The 27,106-nt window shown below is 42.7% G+C and overlaps 18 non-coding genes across 18 annotated transcripts; all 18 read right to left on the reverse strand.

The window, feature by feature from the left end:
- Positions 1–560: 560 nt before the first annotated feature.
- On the reverse strand, positions 561–642 carry trnal-aag (transfer RNA leucine (anticodon AAG)). The gene has a single exon. It is a non-coding gene; the product is annotated as a tRNA-Leu (tRNA).
- Positions 643–2,197: 1,555 nt separating this feature from the next.
- Positions 2,198–2,279, reverse strand: trnal-aag (transfer RNA leucine (anticodon AAG)). The gene has a single exon. It is a non-coding gene; the product is annotated as a tRNA-Leu (tRNA).
- Positions 2,280–3,016: 737 nt separating this feature from the next.
- On the reverse strand, positions 3,017–3,098 carry trnal-aag (transfer RNA leucine (anticodon AAG)). Its single transcript has one exon. It is a non-coding gene; the product is annotated as a tRNA-Leu (tRNA).
- A 707-nt stretch (positions 3,099–3,805) lies between these two features.
- Positions 3,806–3,887, reverse strand: trnal-aag (transfer RNA leucine (anticodon AAG)). Its single transcript has one exon. It is a non-coding gene; the product is annotated as a tRNA-Leu (tRNA).
- A 736-nt stretch (positions 3,888–4,623) lies between these two features.
- Positions 4,624–4,705, reverse strand: trnal-aag (transfer RNA leucine (anticodon AAG)). The gene has a single exon. It is a non-coding gene; the product is annotated as a tRNA-Leu (tRNA).
- A 737-nt stretch (positions 4,706–5,442) lies between these two features.
- Positions 5,443–5,524, reverse strand: trnal-aag (transfer RNA leucine (anticodon AAG)). The gene has a single exon. It is a non-coding gene; the product is annotated as a tRNA-Leu (tRNA).
- Positions 5,525–6,259: 735 nt separating this feature from the next.
- Positions 6,260–6,341, reverse strand: trnal-aag (transfer RNA leucine (anticodon AAG)). The gene has a single exon. It is a non-coding gene; the product is annotated as a tRNA-Leu (tRNA).
- A 736-nt stretch (positions 6,342–7,077) lies between these two features.
- trnal-aag (transfer RNA leucine (anticodon AAG)) lies at positions 7,078–7,159 on the reverse strand. Its single transcript has one exon. It is a non-coding gene; the product is annotated as a tRNA-Leu (tRNA).
- Positions 7,160–7,896: 737 nt separating this feature from the next.
- trnal-aag (transfer RNA leucine (anticodon AAG)) lies at positions 7,897–7,978 on the reverse strand. The gene has a single exon. It is a non-coding gene; the product is annotated as a tRNA-Leu (tRNA).
- Positions 7,979–9,531: 1,553 nt separating this feature from the next.
- trnal-aag (transfer RNA leucine (anticodon AAG)) lies at positions 9,532–9,613 on the reverse strand. The gene has a single exon. It is a non-coding gene; the product is annotated as a tRNA-Leu (tRNA).
- Positions 9,614–10,349: 736 nt separating this feature from the next.
- Positions 10,350–10,431, reverse strand: trnal-aag (transfer RNA leucine (anticodon AAG)). The gene has a single exon. It is a non-coding gene; the product is annotated as a tRNA-Leu (tRNA).
- A 735-nt stretch (positions 10,432–11,166) lies between these two features.
- On the reverse strand, positions 11,167–11,248 carry trnal-uag (transfer RNA leucine (anticodon UAG)). The gene has a single exon. It is a non-coding gene; the product is annotated as a tRNA-Leu (tRNA).
- Positions 11,249–11,923: 675 nt separating this feature from the next.
- Positions 11,924–12,005, reverse strand: trnal-uag (transfer RNA leucine (anticodon UAG)). Its single transcript has one exon. It is a non-coding gene; the product is annotated as a tRNA-Leu (tRNA).
- A 677-nt stretch (positions 12,006–12,682) lies between these two features.
- trnal-uag (transfer RNA leucine (anticodon UAG)) lies at positions 12,683–12,764 on the reverse strand. The gene has a single exon. It is a non-coding gene; the product is annotated as a tRNA-Leu (tRNA).
- A 675-nt stretch (positions 12,765–13,439) lies between these two features.
- trnal-uag (transfer RNA leucine (anticodon UAG)) lies at positions 13,440–13,521 on the reverse strand. The gene has a single exon. It is a non-coding gene; the product is annotated as a tRNA-Leu (tRNA).
- Positions 13,522–14,196: 675 nt separating this feature from the next.
- Positions 14,197–14,278, reverse strand: trnal-uag (transfer RNA leucine (anticodon UAG)). Its single transcript has one exon. It is a non-coding gene; the product is annotated as a tRNA-Leu (tRNA).
- A 676-nt stretch (positions 14,279–14,954) lies between these two features.
- Positions 14,955–15,036, reverse strand: trnal-uag (transfer RNA leucine (anticodon UAG)). Its single transcript has one exon. It is a non-coding gene; the product is annotated as a tRNA-Leu (tRNA).
- A 676-nt stretch (positions 15,037–15,712) lies between these two features.
- On the reverse strand, positions 15,713–15,838 carry trnas-uga (transfer RNA serine (anticodon UGA)). Its single transcript has 2 exons — positions 15,801–15,838; positions 15,713–15,756 (listed from the first exon to the last, which is right to left on the reverse strand). It is a non-coding gene; the product is annotated as a tRNA-Ser (tRNA).
- Between the last annotated feature and the right edge of the window lie 11,268 nt (positions 15,839–27,106).

The following is a 27,106-nucleotide window of genomic DNA, read 5'->3' on the forward strand; positions in this document are numbered from 1 at the left end:
TCTTTCTTGCATTGTGTACACTGAAAATTTGTTTCTGCTTTTATGTCTGAAGCAGATTGAATTTGAAAAACACAGCAGATAATTTCAAAAACAGAAGTGGGAACTAGGGTAAGGCCTGGATTCCCTTTATTTGTCTGGTGTCCTTGGTGGCCTTGTTTGGAATTACATTACAGTTTTCTGTTGAGAAAACGTTGCAGCGGTGGACTTTAAACCCACATCTCTGAAAGAATGGATCCTTAAATCCAGTACTCTGGACAGCTCGGCCACATTACCCACTGTTAAAATGGACTGCTGGGTCGTCGCCTTGCTCAGCCCAACTTTCCTTGTTTACCATCAAGGCTTTGACATGAACAACCACCGGAAGGAGGTGCAACTGCCAGCACAAGAGCACAGGACTTGGTAGCTGGTTGGTTAAGGCGATGGACTACACTATTGAGTTGGAACCCCATCCGTGACACACAACATTTGTTCTTTTCTCCCTTGCATGGCCCTACATGAAAGTAAAAACGCTGAAATAAAGCAGAACATGTGACAGCTTGCGCAAACAAACTCAATAAAGATGGCAGTGGTGGGATTTGAACCCACGCCTCCTTAGAGACTGGAGCCTTAATCCAGCGCCTTAGACCGCTCGGCCACACTACCCAGCTCTGGAAAAATTTCTAACTTTTTTGTCAGTTACCTAGAGCGTTTGCACTTCCTTGTATTTTAGTCTTCTTTTTCATTTTCTTCTTTAAAATATTTATGTATCTCATGTTGCTCTTGCTTCCGTCATCTTTTTTTGATTCTCTTTTTAAAAATCTTAATTTATCTCATGTTGCTCTTTCTTGCATTGTGTACACTGAAAATTTGTTTCTGCTTTTATGTCTGAAGCAGATTGAATTTGAAAAACACAGCAGATAATTTCAAAAACAGAAGTGGGAACTAGGGTAAGGCCTGGATTCCCTTTATTCGTCTGGTGTCCTTGGTGGCCTTGTTTGGAATTACATTACAGTTTTCTGTTGAGAAAACGTTGCAGCGGTGGACTTTAAACCCACATCTCTGAAAGAATGGATCCTTAAATCCAGTACTCTGGACAGCTCGGCCACATTACCCACTGTTAAAATGGACTGCTGGGTCGTCGCCTTGCTCAGCCCAACTTTCCTTGTTTACCATCAAGGCTTTGACATGAACAACCACCGGAAGGAGGTGCAACTGCCAGCACAAGAGCACAGGACTTGGTAGCTGGTTGGTTAAGGCGATGGACTACACTATTGAGTTGGAACCCCATCCTTGACACACAACATTTGTTCTTTGCTCCCTTGCATGGCCCTACATGAAAGTAAAAATGCTGAAATAAAGCAGAACATGTGTGAGCTCGCACAAACAAACTCAATAAAGATGCCAGTATTGGGATTTGAACCCACGCCTCCTTAGAGACTGGAGCCGAAATCCAGCGCCTTAGACCGCTCAGCCACACTACCCAGCTCTGGCAAATTATTCACACTTTCTCGTCAGTTACCTAGAACGTCTGCACTCCCTTGTATTTTTGTGTTCTTTTTCATTTTCCTCTTTAAAATCTTTATGTATCTCATGTTGCTCTTGCTTCCGTCATCTTTTTTTGATTCTCTTTTTAAAAATCTTAATTTATCTCATGTTGCTCTTTCTTGCATTGTGTACACTGAAAATTTGTTTCTGCTTTTATGTCTGAAGCAGATTGAATTTGAAAAACACAGCAGATAATTTCAAAAACAGAAGTGGGAACTAGGGTAAGGCCTGGATTCCCTTTATTTGTCTGGTGTCCTTGGTGGCCTTGTTTGGAATTACATTACAGTTTTCTGTTGAGAAAACGTTGCAGCGGTGGACTTTAAACCCACATCTCTGAAAGAATGGATCCTTAAATCCAGTACTCTGGACAGCTCGGCCACATTACCCACTGTTAAAATGGACTGCTGGGTCGTCGCCTTGCTCAGCCCAACTTTCCTTGTTTACCATCAAGGCTTTGACATGAACAACCACCGGAAGGAGGTGCAACTGCCAGCACAAGAGCACAGGACTTGGTAGCTGGTTGGTTAAGGCGATGGACTACACTATTGAGTTGGAACCCCATCCGTGACACACAACATTTGTTCTTTTCTCCCTTGCATGGCCCTACATGAAAGTAAAAACGCTGAAATAAAGCAGAACATGTGACAGATTGCGCAAACAAACTCAATAAAGATGGCAGTGGTGGGATTTGAACCCACGCCTCCTTAGAGACTGGAGCCTTAATCCAGCGCCTTAGACCGCTCGGCCACACTACCCAGCTCTGGAAAAATATTCACACTTTCTCGTCAGTTACCTAGGGCGTCTGCACTTCCTTGTATTTTAGTCTTCTTTTTCATTTTCTTCTTTAAAATATTTATGTATCTCATGTTGCTCTTGCTTCCGTCATCTTTTTTTGATTCTCTTTTTAAAAATCTTAATTTATCTCATGTTGCTCTTTCTTGCATTGTGTACACTGAAAATTTGTTTCTGCTTTTATGTCTGAAGCAGATTGAATTTGAAAAACACAGCAGATAATTTCAAAAACAGAAGTGGGAACTAGGGTAAGGCCTGGATTCCCTTTATTTGTCTGGTGTCCTTGGTGGCCTTGTTTGGAATTACATTACAGTTTTCTGTTGAGAAAACGTTGCAGCGGTGGACTTTAAACCCACATCTCTGAAAGAATGGATCCTTAAATCCAGTACTCTGGACAGCTCGGCCACATTACCCACTGTTAAAATGGACTGCTGGGTCGTCGCCTTGCTCAGCCCAACTTTCCTTGTTTACCATCAAGGCTTTGACATGAACAACCACCGGAAGGAGGTGCAACTGCCAGCACAAGAGCACAGGACTTGGTAGCTGGTTGGTTAAGGCGATGGACTACACTATTGAGTTGGAACCCCATCCGTGACACACAACATTTGTTCTTTTCTCCCTTGCATGGCCCTACATGAAAGTAAAAACGCTGAAATAAAGCAGAACATGTGACAGCTTGCGCAAACAAACTCAATAAAGATGGCAGTGGTGGGATTTGAACCCACGCCTCCTTAGAGACTGGAGCCTTAATCCAGCGCCTTAGACCGCTCGGCCACACTACCCAGCTCTGGAAAAAAATTCACACTTTTCGTCAGTTACCTAGAGCGTTTGCACTTCCTTGTATTTTAGTCTTCTTTTTCATTTTCTTCTTTAAAATATTTATGTATCTCATGTTGCTCTTGCTTCCGTCATCTTTTTTGATTCTCTTTTTAAAAATCTTAATTTATCTCATGTTGCTCTTTCTTGCATTGTGTACACAAGCAGATTGAATTTGAAAAACACAGCAGATAATTTCAAAAACAGAAGTGGGAACTAGGGTAAGGCCTGGATTCCCTTTATTTGTCTGGTGTCCTTGGTGGCCTTGTTTGGAATTACATTACAGTTTTCTGTTGAGAAAACGTTGCAGCGGTGGACTTTAAACCCACATCTCTGAAAGAATGGATCCTTAAATCCAGTACTCTGGACAGCTCGGCCACATTACCCACTGTTAAAATGGACTGCTGGGTCGTCGCCTTGCTCAGCCCAACTTTCCTTGTTTACCATCAAGGCTTTGACATGAACAACCACCGGAAGGAGGTGCAACTGCCAGCACAAGAGCACAGGACTTGGTAGCTGGTTGGTTAAGGCGATGGACTACACTATTGAGTTGGAACCCCATCCGTGACACACAACATTTGTTCTTTTCTCCCTTGCATGGCCCTACATGAAAGTAAAAACGCTGAAATAAAGCAGAACATGTGACAGCTTGCGCAAACAAACTCAATAAAGATGGCAGTGGTGGGATTTGAACCCACGCCTCCTTAGAGACTGGAGCCTTAATCCAGCGCCTTAGACCGCTCGGCCACACTACCCAGCTCTGGAAAAAATTCACACTTTCTCGTCAGTTACCTAGAGCGTCTGCACTTCCTTGTATTTTAGTCTTCTTTTTCATTTTCTTCTTTAAAATATTTATGTATCTCATGTTGCTCTTGCTTCCGTCATCTTTTTTTGATTCTCTTTTTAAAAATCTTAATTTATCTCATGTTGCTCTTTCTTGCATTGTGTACACTGAAAATTTGTTTCTGCTTTTATGTCTGAAGCAGATTGAATTTGAAAAACACAGCAGATAATTTCAAAAACAGAAGTGGGAACTAGGGTAAGGCCTGGATTCCCTTTATTTGTCTGGTGTCCTTGGTGGCCTTGTTTGGAATTACATTACAGTTTTCTGTTGAGAAAACGTTGCAGCGGTGGACTTTAAACCCACATCTCTGAAAGAATGGATCCTTAAATCCAGTACTCTGGACAGCTCGGCCACATTACCCACTGTTAAAATGGACTGCTGGGTCGTCGCCTTGCTCAGCCCAACTTTCCTTGTTTACCATCAAGGCTTTGACATGAACAACCACCGGAAGGAGGTGCAACTGCCAGCACAAGAGCACAGGACTTGGTAGCTGGTTGGTTAAGGCGATGGACTACACTATTGAGTTGGAACCCCATCCGTGACACACAACATTTGTTCTTTTCTCCCTTGCATGGCCCTACATGAAAGTAAAAACGCTGAAATAAAGCAGAACATGTGACAGATTGCGCAAACAAACTCAATAAAGATGGCAGTGGTGGGATTTGAACCCACGCCTCCTTAGAGACTGGAGCCTTAATCCAGCGCCTTAGACCGCTCGGCCACACTACCCAGCTCTGGAAAAATATTCACACTTTCTCGTCAGTTACCTAGAGCGTCTGCACTCCCTTGTATTTTAGTCTTCTTTTTCATTTTCTTCTTTAAAATATTTATGTATCTCATGTTGCTCTTGCTTCCGTCATCTTTTTTTGATTCTCTTTTTAAAAATCTTAATTTATCTCATGTTGCTCTTTCTTGCATTGTGTACACTGAAAATTTGTTTCTGCTTTTATGTCTGAAGCAGATTGAATTTGAAAAACACAGCAGATAATTTCAAAAACAGAAGTGGGAACTAGGGTAAGGCCTGGATTCCCTTTATTTGTCTGGTGTCCTTGGTGGCCTTGTTTGGAATTACATTACAGTTTTCTGTTGAGAAAACGTTGCAGCGGTGGACTTTAAACCCACATCTCTGAAAGAATGGATCCTTAAATCCAGTACTCTGGACAGCTCGGCCACATTACCCACTGTTAAAATGGACTGCTGGGTCGTCGCCTTGCTCAGCCCAACTTTCCTTGTTTACCATCAAGGCTTTGACATGAACAACCACCGGAAGGAGGTGCAACTGCCAGCACAAGAGCACAGGACTTGGTAGCTGGTTGGTTAAGGCGATGGACTACACTATTGAGTTGGAACCCCATCCGTGACACACAACATTTGTTCTTTTCTCCCTTGCATGGCCCTACATGAAAGTAAAAACGCTGAAATAAAGCAGAACATGTGACAGCTTGCGCAAACAAACTCAATAAAGATGGCAGTGGTGGGATTTGAACCCACGCCTCCTTAGAGACTGGAGCCTTAATCCAGCGCCTTAGACCGCTCGGCCACACTACCCAGCTCTGGAAAAAATTCACACTTTCTCGTCAGTTACCTAGAGCGTCTGCACTTCCTTGTATTTTAGTCTTCTTTTTCATTTTCTTCTTTAAAATATTTATGTATCTCATGTTGCTCTTGCTTCCGTCATCTTTTTTGATTCTCTTTTTAAAAATCTTAATTTATCTCATGTTGCTCTTTCTTGCATTGTGTACACTGAAAATTTGTTTCTGCTTTTATGTCTGAAGCAGATTGAATTTGAAAAACACAGCAGATAATTTCAAAAACAGAAGTGGGAACTAGGGTAAGGCCTGGATTCCCTTTATTTGTCTGGTGTCCTTGGTGGCCTTGTTTGGAATTACATTACAGTTTTCTGTTGAGAAAACGTTGCAGCGGTGGACTTTAAACCCACATCTCTGAAAGAATGGATCCTTAAATCCAGTACTCTGGACAGCTCGGCCACATTACCCACTGTTAAAATGGACTGCTGGGTCGTCGCCTTGCTCAGCCCAACTTTCCTTGTTTACCATCAAGGCTTTGACATGAACAACCACCGGAAGGAGGTGCAACTGCCAGCACAAGAGCACAGGACTTGGTAGCTGGTTGGTTAAGGCGATGGACTACACTATTGAGTTGGAACCCCATCCGTGACACACAACATTTGTTCTTTTCTCCCTTGCATGGCCCTACATGAAAGTAAAAACGCTGAAATAAAGCAGAACATGTGACAGCTTGCGCAAACAAACTCAATAAAGATGGCAGTGGTGGGATTTGAACCCACGCCTCCTTAGAGACTGGAGCCTTAATCCAGCGCCTTAGACCGCTCGGCCACACTACCCAGCTCTGGAAAAATATTCACACTTTCTCGTCAGTTACCTAGAGCGTCTGCACTTCCTTGTATTTTAGTCTTCTTTTTCATTTTCTTCTTTAAAATATTTATGTATCTCATGTTGCTCTTGCTTCCGTCATCTTTTTTGATTCTCTTTTTAAAAATCTTAATTTATCTCATGTTGCTCTTTCTTGCATTGTGTACACTGAAAATTTGTTTCTGCTTTTATGTCTGAAGCAGATTGAATTTGAAAAACACAGCAGATAATTTCAAAAACAGAAGTGGGAACTAGGGTAAGGCCTGGATTCCCTTTATTTGTCTGGTGTCCTTGGTGGCCTTGTTTGGAATTACATTACAGTTTTCTGTTGAGAAAACGTTGCAGCGGTGGACTTTAAACCCACATCTCTGAAAGAATGGATCCTTAAATCCAGTACTCTGGACAGCTCGGCCACATTACCCACTGTTAAAATGGACTGCTGGGTCGTCGCCTTGCTCAGCCCAACTTTCCTTGTTTACCATCAAGGCTTTGACATGAACAACCACCGGAAGGAGGTGCAACTGCCAGCACAAGAGCACAGGACTTGGTAGCTGGTTGGTTAAGGCGATGGACTACACTATTGAGTTGGAACCCCATCCGTGACACACAACATTTGTTCTTTTCTCCCTTGCATGGCCCTACATGAAAGTAAAAACGCTGAAATAAAGCAGAACATGTGACAGCTTGCGCAAACAAACTCAATAAAGATGGCAGTGGTGGGATTTGAACCCACGCCTCCTTAGAGACTGGAGCCTTAATCCAGCGCCTTAGACCGCTCGGCCACACTACCCAGCTCTGGAAAAATATTCACACTTTCTCGTCAGTTACCTAGAGCGTCTGCACTCCCTTGTATTTTAGTCTTCTTTTTCATTTTCTTCTTTAAAATATTTATGTATCTCATGTTGCTCTTGCTTCCGTCATCTTTTTTTGATTCTCTTTTTAAAAATCTTAATTTATCTCATGTTGCTCTTTCTTGCATTGTGTACACTGAAAATTTGTTTCTGCTTTTATGTCTGAAGCAGATTGAATTTGAAAAACACAGCAGATAATTTCAAAAACAGAAGTGGGAACTAGGGTAAGGCCTGGATTCCCTTTATTTGTCTGGTGTCCTTGGTGGCCTTGTTTGGAATTACATTACAGTTTTCTGTTGAGAAAACGTTGCAGCGGTGGACTTTAAACCCACATCTCTGAAAGAATGGATCCTTAAATCCAGTACTCTGGACAGCTCGGCCACATTACCCACTGTTAAAATGGACTGCTGGGTCGTCGCCTTGCTCAGCCCAACTTTCCTTGTTTACCATCAAGGCTTTGACATGAACAACCACCGGAAGGAGGTGCAACTGCCAGCACAAGAGCACAGGACTTGGTAGCTGGTTGGTTAAGGCGATGGACTACACTATTGAGTTGGAACCCCATCCGTGACACACAACATTTGTTCTTTTCTCCCTTGCATGGCCCTACATGAAAGTAAAAACGCTGAAATAAAGCAGAACATGTGACAGATTGCGCAAACAAACTCAATAAAGATGGCAGTGGTGGGATTTGAACCCACGCCTCCTTAGAGACTGGAGCCTTAATCCAGCGCCTTAGACCGCTCGGCCACACTACCCAGCTCTGGAAAAATATTCACACTTTCTCGTCAGTTACCTAGGGCGTCTGCACTTCCTTGTATTTTAGTCTTCTTTTTCATTTTCTTCTTTAAAATATTTATGTATCTCATGTTGCTCTTGCTTCCGTCATCTTTTTTGATTCTCTTTTTAAAAATCTTAATTTATCTCATGTTGCTCTTTCTTGCATTGTGTACACTGAAAATTTGTTTCTGCTTTTATGTCTGAAGCAGATTGAATTTGAAAAACACAGCAGATAATTTCAAAAACAGAAGTGGGAACTAGGGTAAGGCCTGGATTCCCTTTATTTGTCTGGTGTCCTTGGTGGCCTTGTTTGGAATTACATTACAGTTTTCTGTTGAGAAAACGTTGCAGCGGTGGACTTTAAACCCACATCTCTGAAAGAATGGATCCTTAAATCCAGTACTCTGGACAGCTCGGCCACATTACCCACTGTTAAAATGGACTGCTGGGTCGTCGCCTTGCTCAGCCCAACTTTCCTTGTTTACCATCAAGGCTTTGACATGAACAACCACCGGAAGGAGGTGCAACTGCCAGCACAAGATCACAGGACTTGGTAGCTGGTTGGTTAAGGCGATGGACTACACTATTGAGTTGGAACCCCATCCGTGACACAAAACATTTGTACTTTTCTCCCTTGCATGGCCCTACATGAAAGTAAAAACGCTGAAATAAAGCAGAACATGTGACAGCTTGCGCAAACTAAATCAATAAAGTTGGCAGTGGTGGGTTTAGAACCCACGCCTCCTTAGAGACTGGAACCGTAATCCAGTGCTTAGACCGCTCGGCCACACTACCCAGCTCTGGAAAAAATTCAAACTTTCTCGTCAGTTACCTAGAGCGTTTGCACTTCCTTGTATTTTCGTCTTCTTTTTCATTTTCTTCTTTAAAATATTTATGTATCTCAGGTTGCTCTTGCTTCTTTCATCTTTTTTTGATTCTCTTTTTAAAAATCTTAATTTATCTCATGTTGCTCTTTCTTGCATTGTGTACACTGAAAATTTGTTTCTGCTTTTATGTCTGAAGCAGATTGAATTTGAAAAACACAGCAGATAATTTCAAAAACAGAAGTGGGAACTAGGGTAAGGCCTGGATTCCCTTTAATTGTCTGGTGTCCTTGGTGGCCTTGTTTGGAATTACATTACAGTTTTCTGTTGAGAAAACTTTGCAGCGGTGGACTTTAAACCCACATCTCTGAAAGAATGGATCCTTAAATCCAGTACTCTGGACGGCTCGGCCACATTACCCACTGTTAAAATGGACTGCTGGGTCGTCGCCTTGCTCAGCCCAACTTTCCTTGTTTACCATCAAGGCTTTGACATGAACAACCACCGGAAGGAGGTGCAACTGCCAGCACAAGATCACAGGACTTGGTAGCTGGTTGGTTAAGGCGATGGACTACACTATTGAGTTGGAACCCCATCCGTGACACAAAACATTTGTACTTTTCTCCCTTGCATGGCCCTACATGAAAGTAAAAACGCTGAAATAAAGCAGAACATGTGACAGCTTGCGCAAACAAACTCAATAAAGATGGCAGTGGTGGGATTTGAACCCACGCCTCCTTAGAGACTGGAGCCTTAATCCAGCGCCTTAGACCGCTCGGCCACACTACCCAGCTCTGGAAAAAATTCACACTTTCTCGTCAGTTACCTAGAGCGTCTGCACTCCCTTGTATTTTAGTCTTCTTTTTCATTTTCTTCTTTAAAATATTTATGTATCTCATGTTGCTCTTGCTTCCGTCATCTTTTTTTGATTCTCTTTTTAAAAATCTTAATTTATCTCATGTTGCTCTTTCTTGCATTGTGTACACTGAAAATTTGTTTCTGCTTTTATGTCTGAAGCAGATTGAATTTGAAAAACACAGCAGATAATTTCAAAAACAGAAGTGGGAACTAGGGTAAGGCCTGGATTCCCTTTATTTGTCTGGTGTCCTTGGTGGCCTTGTTTGGAATTACATTACAGTTTTCTGTTGAGAAAACGTTGCAGCGGTGGACTTTAAACCCACATCTCTGAAAGAATGGATCCTTAAATCCAGTACTCTGGACAGCTCGGCCACATTACCCACTGTTAAAATGGACTGCTGGGTCGTCGCCTTGCTCAGCCCAACTTTCCTTGTTTACCATCAAGGCTTTGACATGAACAACCACCGGAAGGAGGTGCAACTGCCAGCACAAGAGCACAGGACTTGGTAGCTGGTTGGTTAAGGCGATGGACTACACTATTGAGTTGGAACCCCATCCGTGACACACAACATTTGTTCTTTTCTCCCTTGCATGGCCCTACATGAAAGTAAAAACGCTGAAATAAAGCAGAACATGTGACAGCTTGCGCAAACAAACTCAATAAAGATGGCAGTGGTGGGATTTGAACCCACGCCTCCTTAGAGACTGGAGCCTTAATCCAGCGCCTTAGACCGCTCGGCCACACTACCCAGCTCTGGAAAAAATTCACACTTTCTCGTCAGTTACCTAGAGCGTCTGCACTTCCTTGTATTTTAGTCTTCTTTTTCATTTTCTTCTTTAAAATATTTATGTATCTCATGTTGCTCTTGCTTCCGTCATCTTTTTTGATTCTCTTTTTAAAAATCTTAATTTATCTCATGTTGCTCTTTCTTGCATTGTGTACACTGAAAATTTGTTTCTGCTTTTATGTCTGAAGCAGATTGAATTTGAAAAACACAGCAGATAATTTCAAAAACAGAAGTGGGAACTAGGGTAAGGCCTGGATTCCCTTTATTTGTCTGGTGTCCTTGGTGGCCTTGTTTGGAATTACATTACAGTTTTCTGTTGAGAAAACGTTGCAGCGGTGGACTTTAAACCCACATCTCTGAAAGAATGGATCCTTAAATCCAGTACTCTGGACAGCTCGGCCACATTACCCACTGTTAAAATGGACTGCTGGGTCGTCGCCTTGCTCAGCCCAACTTTCCTTGTTTAGCATCAAGGCTTTGACATGAACAACCACCGGAAGGAGGTGCAACTGCCAGCACAAGAGCACAGGACTTGGTAGCTGGTTGGTTAAGGCGATGGACTACACTATTGAGTTGGAACCCCATCCGTGACACACAACATTTGTTCTTTTCTCCCTTGCATGGTCCTACATGAAAGTAAAAACGCTGAAATAAAGCAGAACATGTGACAGCTTGCGCAAACAATCTCAATAAATATGGCAGTGGTGGGATTTGAACCCACGCCTCCTTAGAGACTGGAGCCTAAATCCAGCGCCTTAGACCGCTCAGCCACACTACCCAGCTCTGGAAAAAATTCAAACTTTCTCGTCAGTTACCTAGAGCGTTTGCACTTCCTTGTATTTTAGTCTTCTTTTTCATTTTCTTCTTTAAAATCTTTATGTATCTCATGTTGCTGTTTCTTCCATTGTGCACACTGAAAATTAGTTTCTGCTTTTACGTCTGAAGCAGATTGAATTTGGAAAACACGGCAGATAAATTCAAAAACAGACGTGGGAATTAGGGTGAAGGCTGGATTTCTTTTATTTGTCCGGTGTCCTTGGTGGCCTTGTTTGAAAAAACATTACATTTTTCTGTTGAGAAGATGTTGCAGCGGTGGAATTTGAACCCACATCTCTGAAAGACTGGATGCTTAAATCGAGTGCTCTGGACAGCTTGGCCACAGTACCCACTGTTAAAATGGACTGCTTGGTCGTCACACAGCCCAGCACAACTTTCCTTGTTTACAATCAAGGCTTTGACGTGAACAACCACCGGTAGGAGGTGCAACTGCCACCCCAAGAGCACAGGACATGGTGGCTGATTGGTTAAGGCGATCAACTACACTATTGAGTTGGAACCCCATCCGTGACACACAACATTTGTACTTTTCTCCCTTGCATGGTCCTACATGAAAGTAAAAACGCTGAAATAAAGCAGAACATGTGACAGCTTGCGCAAACAATCTCAATAAAGATGGCAGTGGTGGGATTTGAACCCACGCCTCCTTAGAGACTGGAGCCTAAATCCAGCGCCTTAGACCGCTCGGCCACACTACCCAGCTGTAGAAAAAAATTCACACTTTCTCGTCAGATACCTAGAGCGTCTGCACTCACCTTGTATTTTAGTCTTCTTTTTAATTTTCTTCTTTAAAATCTTTATGTATCTCATGTTGCTGTTTCTTCCATTGTGCACACTGAAAATTAGTTTCTGCTTTTATGTCTGAAGCAGATTGAATTTGGAAAACACGGCAGATAATTTCAAAAACAGACGTGGGAATTAGGGTAAAGGCTGGATTCCTTTTATTTGTCCGGTGTCCTTGGTGGCCTTGTTTGAAAAAACATTACAGTTTTCTGTTGAGAAGATGTTGCAGCGGTGGAATTTGAACCCACATCTCTGAAAGACTGGATGCTTAAATCCAGTGCTCTGGACAGCTTGGCCACAGTACCCACTGTTAAAATGGACTGCTTGGTCGTCACACAGCCCAGCCCAACTTTCCTTGTTTACAATCAAGGCTTTGACGTGAACAACCACCGGTAGGAGGTGCAACTGCCACCCCAAGAGCACAGGACATGGTGGCTGATTGGTTAAGGCGATGAACTACACTATTGAGTTGGAACCCCATCCGTGACACACAACATTTGTTCTTTTCTCCCTTGCATGGTCCTACATGAAAGTAAAAACGCTGAAATAAAGCAGAACATGTGACAGCTTGCGCAAACAATCTCAATAAAGATGGCAGTGGTGGGATTTGAACCCACGCCTCCTTAGAGACTGGAGCCTAAATCCAGCGCCTTAGACCGCTCGGCCACACTACCCAGCTGTAGAAAAAATTCACACTTTCTCGTCAGTTACCTAGAGCGTCTGCACTCCCTTGTATTTTAGTCTTCTTTTTAATTTTCTTCTTTAAAATCTTTATGTATCTCATGTTGCTGTTTCTTCCATTGTGCACACTGAAAATTAGTTTCTGCTTTTATGTCTGAAGCAGATTGAATTTGGAAAACACGGCAGATAATTTCAAAAACAGACGTGGGAATTAGGGTAAAGGCTGGATTCCTTTTATTTGTCCGGTGTCCTTGGTGGCCTTGTTTGAAAAAACATTACAGTTTTCTGTTGAGAAGATGTTGCAGCGGTGGAATTTGAACCCACATCTCTGAAAGACTGGATGCTTAAATCCAGTGCTCTGGACAGCTTGGCCACAGTACCCACTGTTAAAATGGACTGCTTGGTCGTCACACAGCCCAGCCCAACTTTCCTTGTTTACAATCAAGGCTTTGACGTGAACAACCACCGGTAGGAGGGGACAATGCCACCAGGAGAGCACAGGACATGGTGGCTGATTGGTTAAGGCGATGAACTACACTATTGAGTTGGAACCCCATCCGTGACACACAACATTTGTTCTTTTCTCCCTTGCATGGTCCTACATGAAAGTAAAAACGCTGAAATAAAGCAGAACATGTGACAGCTTGCGCAAACAATCTCAATAAAGATGGCAGTGGTGGGATTTGAACCCACGCCTCCTTAGAGACTGGAGCCTAAATCCAGCGCCTTAGACCGCTCGGCCACACTACCCAGCTGTAGAAAAAATTCACACTTTCTCGTCAGTTACCTAGAGCGTCTGCACTCCCTTGTATTTTAGTCTTCTTTTTAATTTTCTTCTTTAAAATCTTTATGTATCTCATGTTGCTGTTTCTTCCATTGTGCACACTGAAAATTAGTTTCTGCTTTTATGTCTGAAGCAGATTGAATTTGGAAAACACGGCAGATAATTTCAAAAACAGACGTGGGAATTAGGGTAAAGGCTGGATTCCTTTTATTTGTCCGGTGTCCTTGGTGGCCTTGTTTGAAAAAACATTACAGTTTTCTGTTGAGAAGATGTTGCAGCGGTGGAATTTGAACCCACATCTCTGAAAGACTGGATGCTTAAATCCAGTGCTCTGGACAGCTTGGCCACAGTACCCACTGTTAAAATGGACTGCTTGGTCGTCACACAGCCCAGCCCAACTTTCCTTGTTTACAATCAAGGCTTTGACGTGAACAACCACCGGTAGGAGGGGACAATGCCACCAGGAGAGCACAGGACATGGTGGCTGATTGGTTAAGGCGATGAACTACACTATTGAGTTGGAACCCAATCCGTGAAACACAACATTTGTTCTTTTCTCCCTTGCATGGTCCTACATGAAAGTAAAAACGCTGAAATAAAGCAGAACATGTGACAGCTTGCGCAAACAATCTCAATAAAGATGGCAGTGGTGGGATTTGAACCCACGCCTCCTTAGAGACTGGAGCCTAAATCCAGCGCCTTAGACCGCTCGGCCACACTACCCAGCTGTAGAAAAAAATTCACACTTTCTCGTCAGTTACCTAGAGCGTCTGCACTCCCTTGTATTTTAGTCTTCTTTTTAATTTTCTTCTTTAAAATCTTTATGTATCTCATGTTGCTGTTTCTTCCATTGTGCACACTGAAAATTAGTTTCTGCTTTTATGTCTGAAGCAGATTGAATTTGGAAAACACGGCAGATAAATTCAAAAACAGACGTGGTAATTAGGGTAAAGGCTGGATTCCCTTCATTTGTCCGGTGTCCTTGGTGGCCTTGTTTGAAAAAACATTACAGTTTTCTGTTGAGAAGACTTTGCAGCGGTGGAATTTGAACCCACATCTCTGAAAGACTGGATGCTTAAATCCAGTGCTCTGGACAGCTTGGCCACAGTACCCACTGTTAAAATGGACTGCTTGGTCGTCACACAGCCCAGCCCAACTTTCCTTGTTTACAATCAAGGCTTTGACGTGAACAACCACCGGTAGGAGGGGACAATGCCACCAGGAGAGCACAGGACATGGTGGCTGATTGGTTAAGGCGATAAACTACAATATTGAGTTGGAACCCCATCCGTGACACACAACATTTGTTCTTTTCTCCCTTGCATGGTCCTACATGAAAGTAAAAACGCTGAAATAAAGCAGAACATGTGACAGCTTGCGCAAACAATCTCAATAAAGATGGCAGTGGTGGGATTTGAACCCACGCCTCCTTAGAGACTGGAGCCTAAATCCAGCGCCTTAGACCGCTCGGCCACACTACCCAGCTGTAGAAAAAAATTCACACTTTCTCGTCAGTTACCTAGAGCGTCTGCACTCCCTTGTATTTTAGTCTTCTTTTTAATTTTCTTCTTTAAAATCTTTATGTATCTCATGTTGCTGTTTCTTCCATTGTGCACACTGAAAATTAGTTTCTGCTTTTATGTCTGAAGCAGATTGAATTTGGAAAACACGGCAGATAATTTCAAAAACAGACGTGGGAATTAGGGTAAAGGCTGGATTCCTTTTATTTGTCCGGTGTCCTTGGTGGCCTTGTTTGAAAAAACATTACAGTTTTCTGTTGAGAAGATGTTGCAGCGGTGGAATTTGAACCCACATCTCTGAAAGACTGGATGCTTAAATCCAGTGCTCTGGACAGCTTGGCCACAGTACCCACTGTTAAAATGGACTGCTTGGTCGTCACACAGCCCAGCCCAACTTTCCTTGTTTACAATCAAGGCTTTGACGTGAACAACCACCGGTAGGAGGTGCAACTGCCACCCCAAGAGCACAGGACATGGTGGCTGATTGGTTAAGGCGATGAACTACACTATTGAGTTGGAACCCCATCCGTGACACACAACATTTGTTCTTTTCTCCCTTGCATGGTCCTACATGAAAGTAAAAACGCTGAAATAAAGCAGAACATGTGACAGCTTGCGCAAACAATCTCAATAAAGATGGCAGTGGTGGGATTTGAACCCACGCCTCCTTAGAGACTGGAGCCTAGCTGTAGAAAAAATTCACACTTTCTCGTCAGTTACCTAGCCTCAAATCCAGCGCCTTAGACCGCTCGGCCACACTACCCAGCTGTAGAAAAAATTCACACTTTCTCGTCAGTTACCTAGAGCGTCTGCACTCCCTTGTATTTTAGTCTTCTTTTTAATTTTCTTCTTTAAAATCTTTATGTATCTCATGTTGCTGTTTCTTCCATTGTGCACATTAGAAAATTAGTTTCTGCTTTTATGTCTGAAGCAGATTGAATTTGGAAAACACGGCAGATAATTTCAAAAACAGAAATGGGAATTAGGGTAAAGGCTGGATTCCTTTTATTTGTCCGGTGTCCTTGGTGGCGTCTGCACTTCCTTGTATTTTAGTCTTCTTTTTCATTTTCTTCTTTAAAATATTTATGTATCTCATTTTGCTCTTGCTTCCGTCATCTTTTTTTGATTCTCTTTTTAAAAATCTTAATTTATCTCATGTTGCTCTTTCTTGCATTGTGTACACTGAAAATTTGTTTCTGCTTTTATGTCTGAAGCAGATTGAATTTGAAAAACACAGCAGATAATTTCAAAAACAGAAGTGGGAACTAGGGTAAGGCCTGGATTCCCTTTATTTGTCCGGTGTCCTTGGTGGCCTTGTTTGGAATTACATACCTTAACCTCTTACATCTATGGGGCGCTATTTCATTTTTGGATGAAAACGTTCCCGTTTTAAACAAGATATTTTGTCACAAAAAGATGCTCGACTATGCATATAATTGCTACCGTTCGAAAGAAAACACTCTGACGTGTCCAGAAATACAAAGATCTTCTCTGTGCGTGCCCTATAACGTGAGCTTCAGGCAAAACCAAGATGAGATGGCATCCAGGAAATGACAAGGATTTTTGAGGCTCTGTTTTCCATGGTCTCCTTATATGGCTGTGAACGCAAGAGGAATGAGTCAACCCTTTCTGTCGTTTCCCCAAGGTGTCTGCAGCATTGTGACGTATTTGTGGGCAGATCATTGGAAGATTGACCATAACAGACCACATTTACCACGTGTCCGCCCGGTGTCCTGCGCCGAAATTGGTGCGCAAAAGTCACCTGCCAGTATTTTTCCATGCGATACAGAGAGTAAAGCAAGCTTCCACGAACTGCATGTCAATGAAGAGATATGTGAAAAAACACCTTGAGGACTGATTCCAAACAACGTTTGCCATGTTTCGGTCGATATTATGTAGTTAATCCGGAAAAAGTTTTACGTTGTAGGTGACTGCATTTTCGGTTCGTTTCGGTAGCCAGACGCAATGTAGAAAACGGAACGATTTCTCCTACACACAGACGCTTTCAGGAAACACTGCGCATTTGGTATGTAACTGAGAGTCTCCTCATTGAAAACATCAGAAGCTCTTCAAAGGTAAATGATTTTATTTATTTGGTTATCTGGTTTTTGTGAAAATGTTGCGTGCTACATGCTACTCAAAATGCTATGCTAGCTTTGCATACTCTTACACAAATTAGTCCATTTCTATGGTTCAAAAGCATATTTTGAAAATCTGAGATGACAGTGTTGTTAAGAAAAGGCTAAGCTTGAGAGCAGAAGCATTATTTTCATTTTATTTGCGATTTTCAGAAATCGTTAACGTTGCGTTATGCTAATGAGCCTGAGGCTTTAGTCACAAACCCGGATCCGGGTTGGGGAGTTTCAAGAAGTTATGGGAACTTTTTGACAATCACCGTATGGTTAGTGAGAAAGTCCATATTGGAAATGTACAGTCCCTTACTAGACGTCCGAAAACATTTTTAAAATTCGGGGACGGCGTCGGGCCGAGCGGCAGGGCCAGACCTACCGGGAAGTCATCAAATGAACTTTGTCGGACATTCGGTTTTCGTTTTATAAAATAATCAAATTTTGGTCCATTTTTCCGCTATGCCGGAAGATCCCACAAGAGGGCATAAGCAATCATATTGCTATTGGACAAAACATCCCGAATCACGACGGGCCATATCTCGAAAACTGAAAATATTTTGAAGCCGAAACTTGGTGAGCATAGGTTTGGCATAATGGGCAGATGGCCCCGAACAAGATGGCGTCTAGGCCTCAACGGTTTTTGAGTTATGGCCATATTTCTGGGATTAAAGGTCCAAAATGAAAATAGAGAAATTATTTTTTCACTTCACGTCAAAGTCAAGGAGCCTCCGGTGTCAATAAAAAAAAAATCAGCCATTTATCTATCGTCATTTAAGAGAAATCGTACGATGACCAGTTTGTGATGTTCAGATATAGGTGTTTTTTTTTTCAACGGTTACAGATCCAGTTGCAGGGTGTTCATACGAATATTTTTAAAGTGTGCTGCGGAGCTCTGCGACATTTCTGTGATTTTCTATGATTTTCTGAAATAACACACACTCACTAAACCCTCCGTAAATAACTCAGTTCTTAACGTAAAGACTTAAAACTCAGGATTCTGTAAAGGCATACCCCAATGAGGATATGAGTTTATTTATAGCTTCCTGTGCCAACAGGAAGTGCCTTAAATGGTGTCATAGTGGCTGTATCCAAGGGTTAAAAAGGTCAGATCTTTTCAAAACTTCATATGTGATTAAGCAACCCTCCTGAACTGTAAAATCACTCATTTCTCCCAACAGATGTCAAAGAAAAGCTCTCACACACACACACAGCAAGGATGGAGTGACAAAGCGTGGTGTTTAAAGACACAGAGAGCAGGCAATGGCATAAACATAATCCCAAGGCCGTGCCGAGTTCAACGAGATATCCCGCTTGACCGTAGCTCGCTCGGTCTAAGCGCAGCGACCATGAGAAAAATAGGCCCACAATGAAGCCTGCACCACAATGTCATTTGATTTTGGGTGACAGCGGCGGAACCGTTAGGTTTAGAAGGACAATTCAAACACAGGACTGTTCCTAAGGTCCTCCCGATCTGTGCAAGCCTAACCTTGACCGTGTGACATTAACCCTTCACAGTTAAAAGAAGGTGTTTACATAAAAACAGTGTGCATTGACTTCTCTCCCCATAGGAATACATTGCCTGCTCCCCTAAATACAACCTGGAGTCTATATGGGTTATGAATGCTGTATGAACCTGTCTTCTATGACATTCCATCAGACCACTATGAGGTCTACCTGTGTCGATTCTAAGCTTCCTGGAGCAACCGGAAGTGGTTAAATTGACCCAAAAGGTATTTGGATGTACATCACCTCCAAAGGTGAAAATGACTCTGCATTATTCAACCCTGTGTAGATCAGTCAATTCTCAACTTAAAGACTTAAAACTCAGGATTCTGTAGGTTTCTATGTCAATCAAGACATGTGTGTATTTATAGCTTCCTGTGCCAACCGGAAGTGCCATAATTGGTGTCTCAGGGGCTGTTTGGAAGGGTTAAAAAAATCAGATCTGTCCAAAACTTCATATGTGTGATTAGGCAACCCCCATGAACTGTAAATCAGTCATTTTTCCCATAAAAATTCAAAGGAAAACTAAATCACACAGATACACAACTTGGATGGAGGGACGTATTGGGGTGTGTGGAGACTGACAGTGCCTCCAATAGTTAGCTTTGTTCGAGCTAAAAAAGAACCGTCAGACCTAGAGTTCCGAAACTTTAGAATCCTGTTCTAGACCTCAGGTCGATAGTGCGTGGTGAGTTACGGCGCTCTAGAAGGTTCTCGGACCGAGAAACAGCGTCGAACATTTGCAATGACTTCAATTCATTTTGACCATTACGAAAATGGCGACATTTAGAAATGTCCCAGAGACACAAGACTAGGTGCATTGTGACCGTCTCGGCCCATAGAGACAGAACCCAACATCTCTGTCCGATAGCTCATTCAAGGACCCCGTAGCAAGGCATGGAAAAAGTGGATTTTCAGCACCAATTAGGCTTTTACTCGGACACCAAATGACCTATCGAGCCGAAACTCGGGATTCGGGGTCGCCTCACATAGGACTACACATAATGTCCGAACTGGCCCCGCAGCTAGAAAGTAACTATGTGTTTTATGTTTTTTTATGTTTTGTACCGAAGGCCTTGTGAATTTTGGGCCAGCTCTGAAGTATGTGATACTTGGCTCCTAAACGAGTTGGGAAAAGTGGGTTTGTGATATCAGTTTGGCAGAATGATATCAAATTGACTGATAAACTTGCAGGTGACTCTTGTCCATTTGCAATATGGAAAAGTGGGTTTGGTGTCAGTGCCCAGCCATTGTCATCGGGCCAGTCAGTTTGTATGATTTTTATAGCATGACAAATTGGTGATGGAATGTTAACCATATCAAATTGACTTTGATGGACAAATGGACATTCTGACCCTAATGCAGGTGAGCCATCCCGAGTTCATCCATTTGCAATTTTATGTTTGCAAAAGTGAGAAAACATTTGCAATATGTTTTAACAGTGAGGTACCATCACCAAAAGCGACATTCTGAAATCAACCCAAACGAGCGATGGAGAGGTACCAGAATCACTGCCCAGCCATCCCGAGGTCATCGGGCCAGTCAATTTGGCATTCCTGCATGATTTTTATGGCATGACAAATTGGTGATGGTGAATGCCCAGTTAACCATATGGCAAATGCACAGTGACTTTGAAAGAGTGAGAAAACATTACCAAATGGACATTCTGAAATCAACACAAACAATGGCATCACCATAGTGTCCAGACTGTGCCGAGTCCAACGAGGTGTCCCCGATTTTTGACCGTAGCTCGCTCGGTCTGAGCGCAGCGACCATGAGAAAAATAGGCCCAATATGAAGCCTGCACCAGTACGTCATTTGATTTTGGGTGACAGCGGCGGAACCGTTAGGTTTAGAAGGACAATTCAACCACAGGAATGTTCCTAAGGTCCTCCTGATCTGTGCAAGCCTAACCTTGACCGTGTGACATTAACCCTTCACAGTTAAAAGAAGGTGTTTACATAAAAACAGTGTGCATTGACTTCTCTCCCCATAGGAATACATTGGCTGCTCCACTAAATACAACCTGGAGTCTATATGGGTTATGAATGCTGTATGAACCTGTCTTTGGTACCAGTCCATCAGGCCACTATAATGTCTACCTGTGTCGATTCTAGGCTTCCTGGACCAACCGGAAGTGCTTAAAATCACCCTAAAAGTGTATATCAATACACTGCCTGCAATTTGATGGACATAGTGCATTGAACCCTGTGTAAATCAGTCAATTCTTAACGTAAAGACTTAAAACTCAGGATTCTGTAATAGAATACCCCAATGAGGATGTGTGTTGAGTTATAGCTTCCTGTGCCAACCGGAAGTGCCATAATTGGTGTCTCATGGGCTGTTTCGAGGGGTTAAAAAAATCAGATCTTTCCAAAACTTCATATATATGATTAGGCAACCCCCATGAACTGTAAATCAGTCATTTTTCCCATAAAAATTCAAAGGAAAACTAAATCACACAGATTCACAACTTGGATGGAGGGACGTATTGGGGTGCGTAGAGACTGACAGTGCCTCCAATAGTTAGCTTTGTTCGAGCTAAAAAAGAACCGTCAGACCTAGAGTTCCGAAACTTTAGAAACCTGTTCTAGACCTCAGGTCGATAGTGCGTGGTGAGTTACGGCGCTCTAGAATGTTCTCGGACCGAGAAACAGCGTCGAACATTTGCAATGACTTCAATTCATTTTGACCATTACGAAAATGGCGACATTTAGAAAAGTCTCAGAGACACAAGACTAGGTGCATTGAAACCGGCTCGGCCCATAGACACGGACCCCAACGTTTCTGTCCGATAGCTCATTCAAGGACCCCGTAGCAAGGCATGGAAAAAGTGGATTTTCAGCACCAATTAGGCTTTTACTCGGACACCAAATGACCTATCGAGCCGAAACTCGGGATTCGGGGTCGCCTCACATAGGACTACACATAATGTCCGAACTGGCCCCGCAGCTAGAAAGTAACTATGTGTTTTATGTTTTTTTTATGGTTTGTACCGAAGGCGTTGTGAATTTTGGGCCAGCTCTGCAGTATGTGATACTTGGCTCCTAAACGAGTTGGGAAAAGTGGGTTTGGTGTCAGTTTGCATCAGTTTGGTGTCAGAATGATATCAAATTGACTGATGGACGGTGACTTGCAGGTGACTCTTGTCCATTAGCAATATGTTTAAGCGGTGAGGTACCATCACCAAAAGCGACATTCTGAAATCAACCCTAATGAGCGATGGAGAGGTACCAGAATCACTGCCCAGCCATCCCGAGTTCATCGGGCCAGTCAATTTGGCATTCCTGCACGAATTTTCAGTGACTTTGCAAAAGTGAGAAAACATTTGCAATATGTTTTAACAGTGAGGTACCATCACCAAAAGCGACATTCTGAAATCAACCCAAACGAGCGATGGAGAGGTACCAGAATCACTGCCCAGCCATCCCGAGGTCATCGGGCCAGTCAATTTGGCATTCCTGCATGATTTTTATGGCATGACAAATTGGTGATGGTGAATGCCCAGTTAACCATATGGCAAATGCACAGTGACTTTGAAAGAGTGAGAAAACATTACCAAATGGACATTCTGAAATCAACACAAACAATGGCATCACCATAGTGTCCAGACTGTGCCGAGTCCAACGAGGCGCCCCGCTTGACCGTAGCTCGCTCGGTCTGAGCGCAGCGACCATGAGAAAAATAGGCCCAATATGAAGCCTGCACCAGTACGTCATTTGATTTTGGGTGACAGCGGCGGAACCGTTAGGTTTAGAAGGACAATTCAACCACAGGAATGTTCCTAAGGTCCTCCTGATCTGTGCAAGCCTAACCTTGACCGTGTGACATTAACCCTTCACAGTTAAAAGAAGGTGTTTACATAAAAACAGTGTGCATTGACTTCTCTCCCCATAGGAATACATTGGCTGCTCCACTAAATACAACCTGGAGTCTATATGGGTTATGAATGCTGTATGAACCTGTCTTTGGTACCAGTCCATCAGGCCACTATAATGTCTACCTGTGTCGATTCTAGGCTTCCTGGACCAACCGGAAGTTCTTAAAATCACCCTAAAAGTGTATATCAATCACTGCCTGCAATTTGATGGACATAGTGCATTGAACCCTGTGTAAATCAGTCAATTCTTAACGTAAAGACTTAAAACTCAGGATTCTTAATAGAATACCCCAATGAGGATCATGTGTTGAGTTATAGCTTCCTGTGCCAACCGGAAGTGCCATAATTGGTGTCTCATGGGCTGTTTCGGAAGGGGTTAAAAAAATCAGATCTTTCCAAAACTTCATATATATGATTAGGCAACCCCCATGAACTGTAAATCAGTCATTTTTCCCATAAAAATGCAAAGGAAAACTAAATCACACAGATTCACAACTTGGATGGAGGGACGTATTTGCGTAGAGACTGACAGTGCCTCCAATAGTTAGCTTTGTTCGAGTTTAAAAAGAACCATCAGACCTAGAGTTCCGAAACTTTAGAAACCTGTTCTAGACCTCAGGTCGATAGTGCGTGGTGAGTTACGGCGCTCTAGAATGTTCTCGGACCGAGAAACAGCGTCGAACATTTGCAATGACTTCAATTCATTTTGACCATTACGAAAATGGTGACATTTAGAAAAGTCTCAGAGACACAAGACTAGGTGCATTGAAACCGGCTCGGCCCATAGACACGGACCCCAACGTTTCTGTCCGATAGCTCATTCAAGGACCCCGTAGCAAGGCATGGAAAAAGTGGATTTTCAGCACCAATTAGGCTTTTACTCGGACACCAAATGACCTATCGAGCCGAAACTCGGGATTCGGGGTCGCCTCACATAGGACTACACATAATGTCCGAACTGGCCCTGATAGCTAGAAAGTAACTATGTGTTTTATGTTTTTTTATGGTTTGTACCGAAGGCGTTGTGAATTTTGGGCCAGCTCTGCAGTATGTGATACTTGGCTCCTAAACGAGTTGGGAAAAGTGGGTTTGGTGTCAGTTTGCATCAGTTTGGTGTCAGAATGATATCAAATTGACTGATGGACGGTGACTTGCAGGTGACTCTTGTCCATTAGCAATATGTTTAAGCGGTGAGGTACCATCACCAAAAGCGACATTCTGAAATCAACCCTAATGAGCGATGGAGAGGTACCAGAATCACTGCCCAGCCATCCCGAGTTCATCGGGCCAGTCAATTTGGCATTCCTGCATAATTTTCAGTGACTTTGCAAAAGTGAGAAAACATTTGCAATATGTTTTAACAGTGAGGTACCATCATCACCAAAAGCGACATTCTGAAATCAACCCTAACGAGCGATGGAGAGGTACCAGAATCACTGCCAGCCATCCCGAGTTCATCGGGCCAGTCAATTTGGCATTCCTGCATGATTTTTATGGCATGACAAATGATGGTGACTGCCCAGTTAACCATATGGCAAATGCACAGTGACTTTGCAAAAAGTGAGAAAACATTTGCAATAAAAGTGAGGTACCATCAAAAAGGACATTCTGAAATCAACCCAAACGAGCGATGGAGAGGTACCAGAATCACTGCCCAGCCATCCCGAGTTCATCGGGCCAGTCAATTTGGCATTCCTGCATGATTTTTATAGCATGACAAATTGGTGATGGTGACTGCCCAGTTAACCATATGGCAAATGCACAGTGACTTTGCAAAAGTGAGACAACATTTGCAATATGTTTTAACAGTGAGGTACCATCACCAAAAGTGACATTCTGAAATCAACCCAAACGAGCGTTTCAACAGGTTAACATGAGCTGTACCATCACCAAAAGCGACATTCTGAAATCAACCCTAACGAGTAATGGAGAGGTACCAGAATCACTGCCCAGCCATCCCGAGTTCATCGGTTCAGTCAATTTGGCATTCCTGCATGATTTTTATAGCATGACAAATTGGTGATTGACTGCCCAGTTAACCATGGCAAACTTTGACTTTTTTCACCAAATGGACATTCTGGAATCAACCCATGAGAGGTGGAGATACCAGAATCATGCCAAGCCATCCCAGTTAACCAGTCAATTTGGCATTCCTGCACGAATTTTCAGTGACTTTGCAAAAGTGAGAAAACATTTGCAATATGTTTTAACAGTGAGGTACCATCACCAAAAGTGACATTCTGAAATCAACCCAAACGAGCGATGGAGAGGTACCAGAATCACTGCCCAGCCATCCCGAGTTCATCGGTTCAGTCAATTTGGCATTCCTGCATGATTTTTATAGCATGACAAATTGGTGATGGTGACTGCCCAGTTAACCATATGGCAAATGCACAGTGACTTTGCAAGAGTGAGAAACATCACCAAATGGACATTCTGGAATCAACCCTAACGAGCGATGGAGAGGTACCAGAATCACTGCCAAGCCATCCCGAGTTCATCGGGCCAGTCAATTTGGCATTCCTGCACGAATTTTCAGTGACTTTGCAAAAGTGAGAAAACATTTGCAATATGTTTTAACAGTGAGGTACCATCACCAAAAGTGACATTCTGAAATCAACCCAAACGAGCGATGGAGAGGTACCAGAATCACTGCCCAACCATCCCGAGTTCACCGGGCCAGTCAATTTGGCATTCCTGCATGATTTTTATAGCATGACAAATTGGTGATGGTGAATGCCCAGTTAACCATATGGCAAATGCACAGTGACTTTGAAAGAGTGAGAAACATCACCAAATGGACATTCTGGAATCAACCCTAACGAGCGATGGAGAGGTACCAGAATCACTGCCAAGCCATCCCGAGTTCATCGGGCCAGTCAATTTGGCATTCCTGCACGAATTTTCAGTGACTTTGCAAAAGTGAGAAAACATTTGCAATATGTTTTAACAGTGAGGTACCATCACCAAAGTGTCATTCTGAAATCAACCCACACGAGCGATGGGGAGGTACCAGAATCACTGCCCAGCCATCCCGAGTTCATCGGGCCAGTCAATTTGGCATTCCTGCACAATTTTTATAGCATGACAAATTGGTGATGGTGAATGCCCAGTTAACCATATTGCAAATGCACAGTGACTTTGCAAAAGTGAGAAAACATAAACAAATGGACATGATGAAATCAACACCACGAGTGATTGAAAGGAACAACAATCACTGCCCGGCCATCCCGAGTTCATCAGGCCAGTCAATTTTGCATTTCTGAAGGATTTTTGAGCATGTCAAATTTCTTATGACATTTGGCCCCCACAAAACATATGCCTTATGCACAAGTAAAAAAAAAAAAAAAAACATTATGATAATAAAATATGACTAAAGTATGTTGATACAGTTCTTATACGTGTGTAACTGACACAAAATTCGAAATTTTTCGAAAAACGGTCCAGAAAGCACTTTTTTAGGGGTGTGTGAAGTTTTTTATGAAATTTTGCAATTATTGACTTTTGACTTCTGACTTCCTATGAAATCATATTGCAGATGGACAAAACACATGCAATAATGCGCAAGTAAAAAAAATAAAAAAATAATGATAATAAAATTGGACAAAAGTATATTCATACAGTTCTTACACATGTGTAATTGACAAAAAAAGCGAAAGAATTTCGAAAAACGGTCCAGAAAGCACTTTTTTAAGGGGTGATAAGTTTTTGACAAAAAATCAATTTTTTCAAAATTTGGCTTTTGGATGTTGACTTGGAGTCCAATATCAATATGAAAAACCACGGTGGAGCGCACACGCCACCTGTTGGATTTTTGAAGTGCATGAATCAACGCCGATTTGGGTGGTATTGACCAATGTGTACATGGTTTGTACTATGCCAATAATTTGCCATTCATTTTTGTCCAATACAGGGGTGAATTCCCTTACATTACAGTTTTCTGTTGAGAAAACGTTGCAGCGGTGGACTTTAAACCCACATCTCTGAAAGAATGGATCCTTAAATCCAGTACTCTGGACAGCTCGGCCACATTACCCACTGTTAAAATGGACTGCTGGGTCGTCGCCTTGCTCAGCCCAACTTTCCTTGTTTACCATCAAGGCTTTGACATGAACAACCACCGGAAGGAGGTGCAACTGCCAGCACAAGAGCACAGGACTTGGTAGGTGGTTGGTTAAGGCGATGGACTACACTCTTGAGTTGGAACCTCATCCGTGACACACAACATTTGTTCTTTTCTCCCTTGCATGGCCCTACATGAAAGTAAAAACGCTGAAATAAAGCAGAACATGTGACAGCTTGCGCAAACAATCTCAATAAAGATGGCAGTGGTGGGATTTGAACCCATGCCTCCTTAGAGACTGGAGCCTAAATCAGGCGCCTTAGACCGCTCGGCCACACTACCCAGCTGTAGAAAAATATTCACACTTTCTCGTCAGTTACCTAGAGCGTCTGCACTCCCTTGTATTTTAGTCTTCTTTTTAATTTTCTTCTTTAAAATCTTTATGTATCTCATGTT

Source organism: Oncorhynchus masou, unplaced genomic scaffold (assembly GCF_036934945.1).
Source record: "Oncorhynchus masou masou isolate Uvic2021 unplaced genomic scaffold, UVic_Omas_1.1 unplaced_scaffold_1577, whole genome shotgun sequence".
NCBI classification, from domain to species: domain Eukaryota; kingdom Metazoa; phylum Chordata; class Actinopteri; order Salmoniformes; family Salmonidae; genus Oncorhynchus; species Oncorhynchus masou.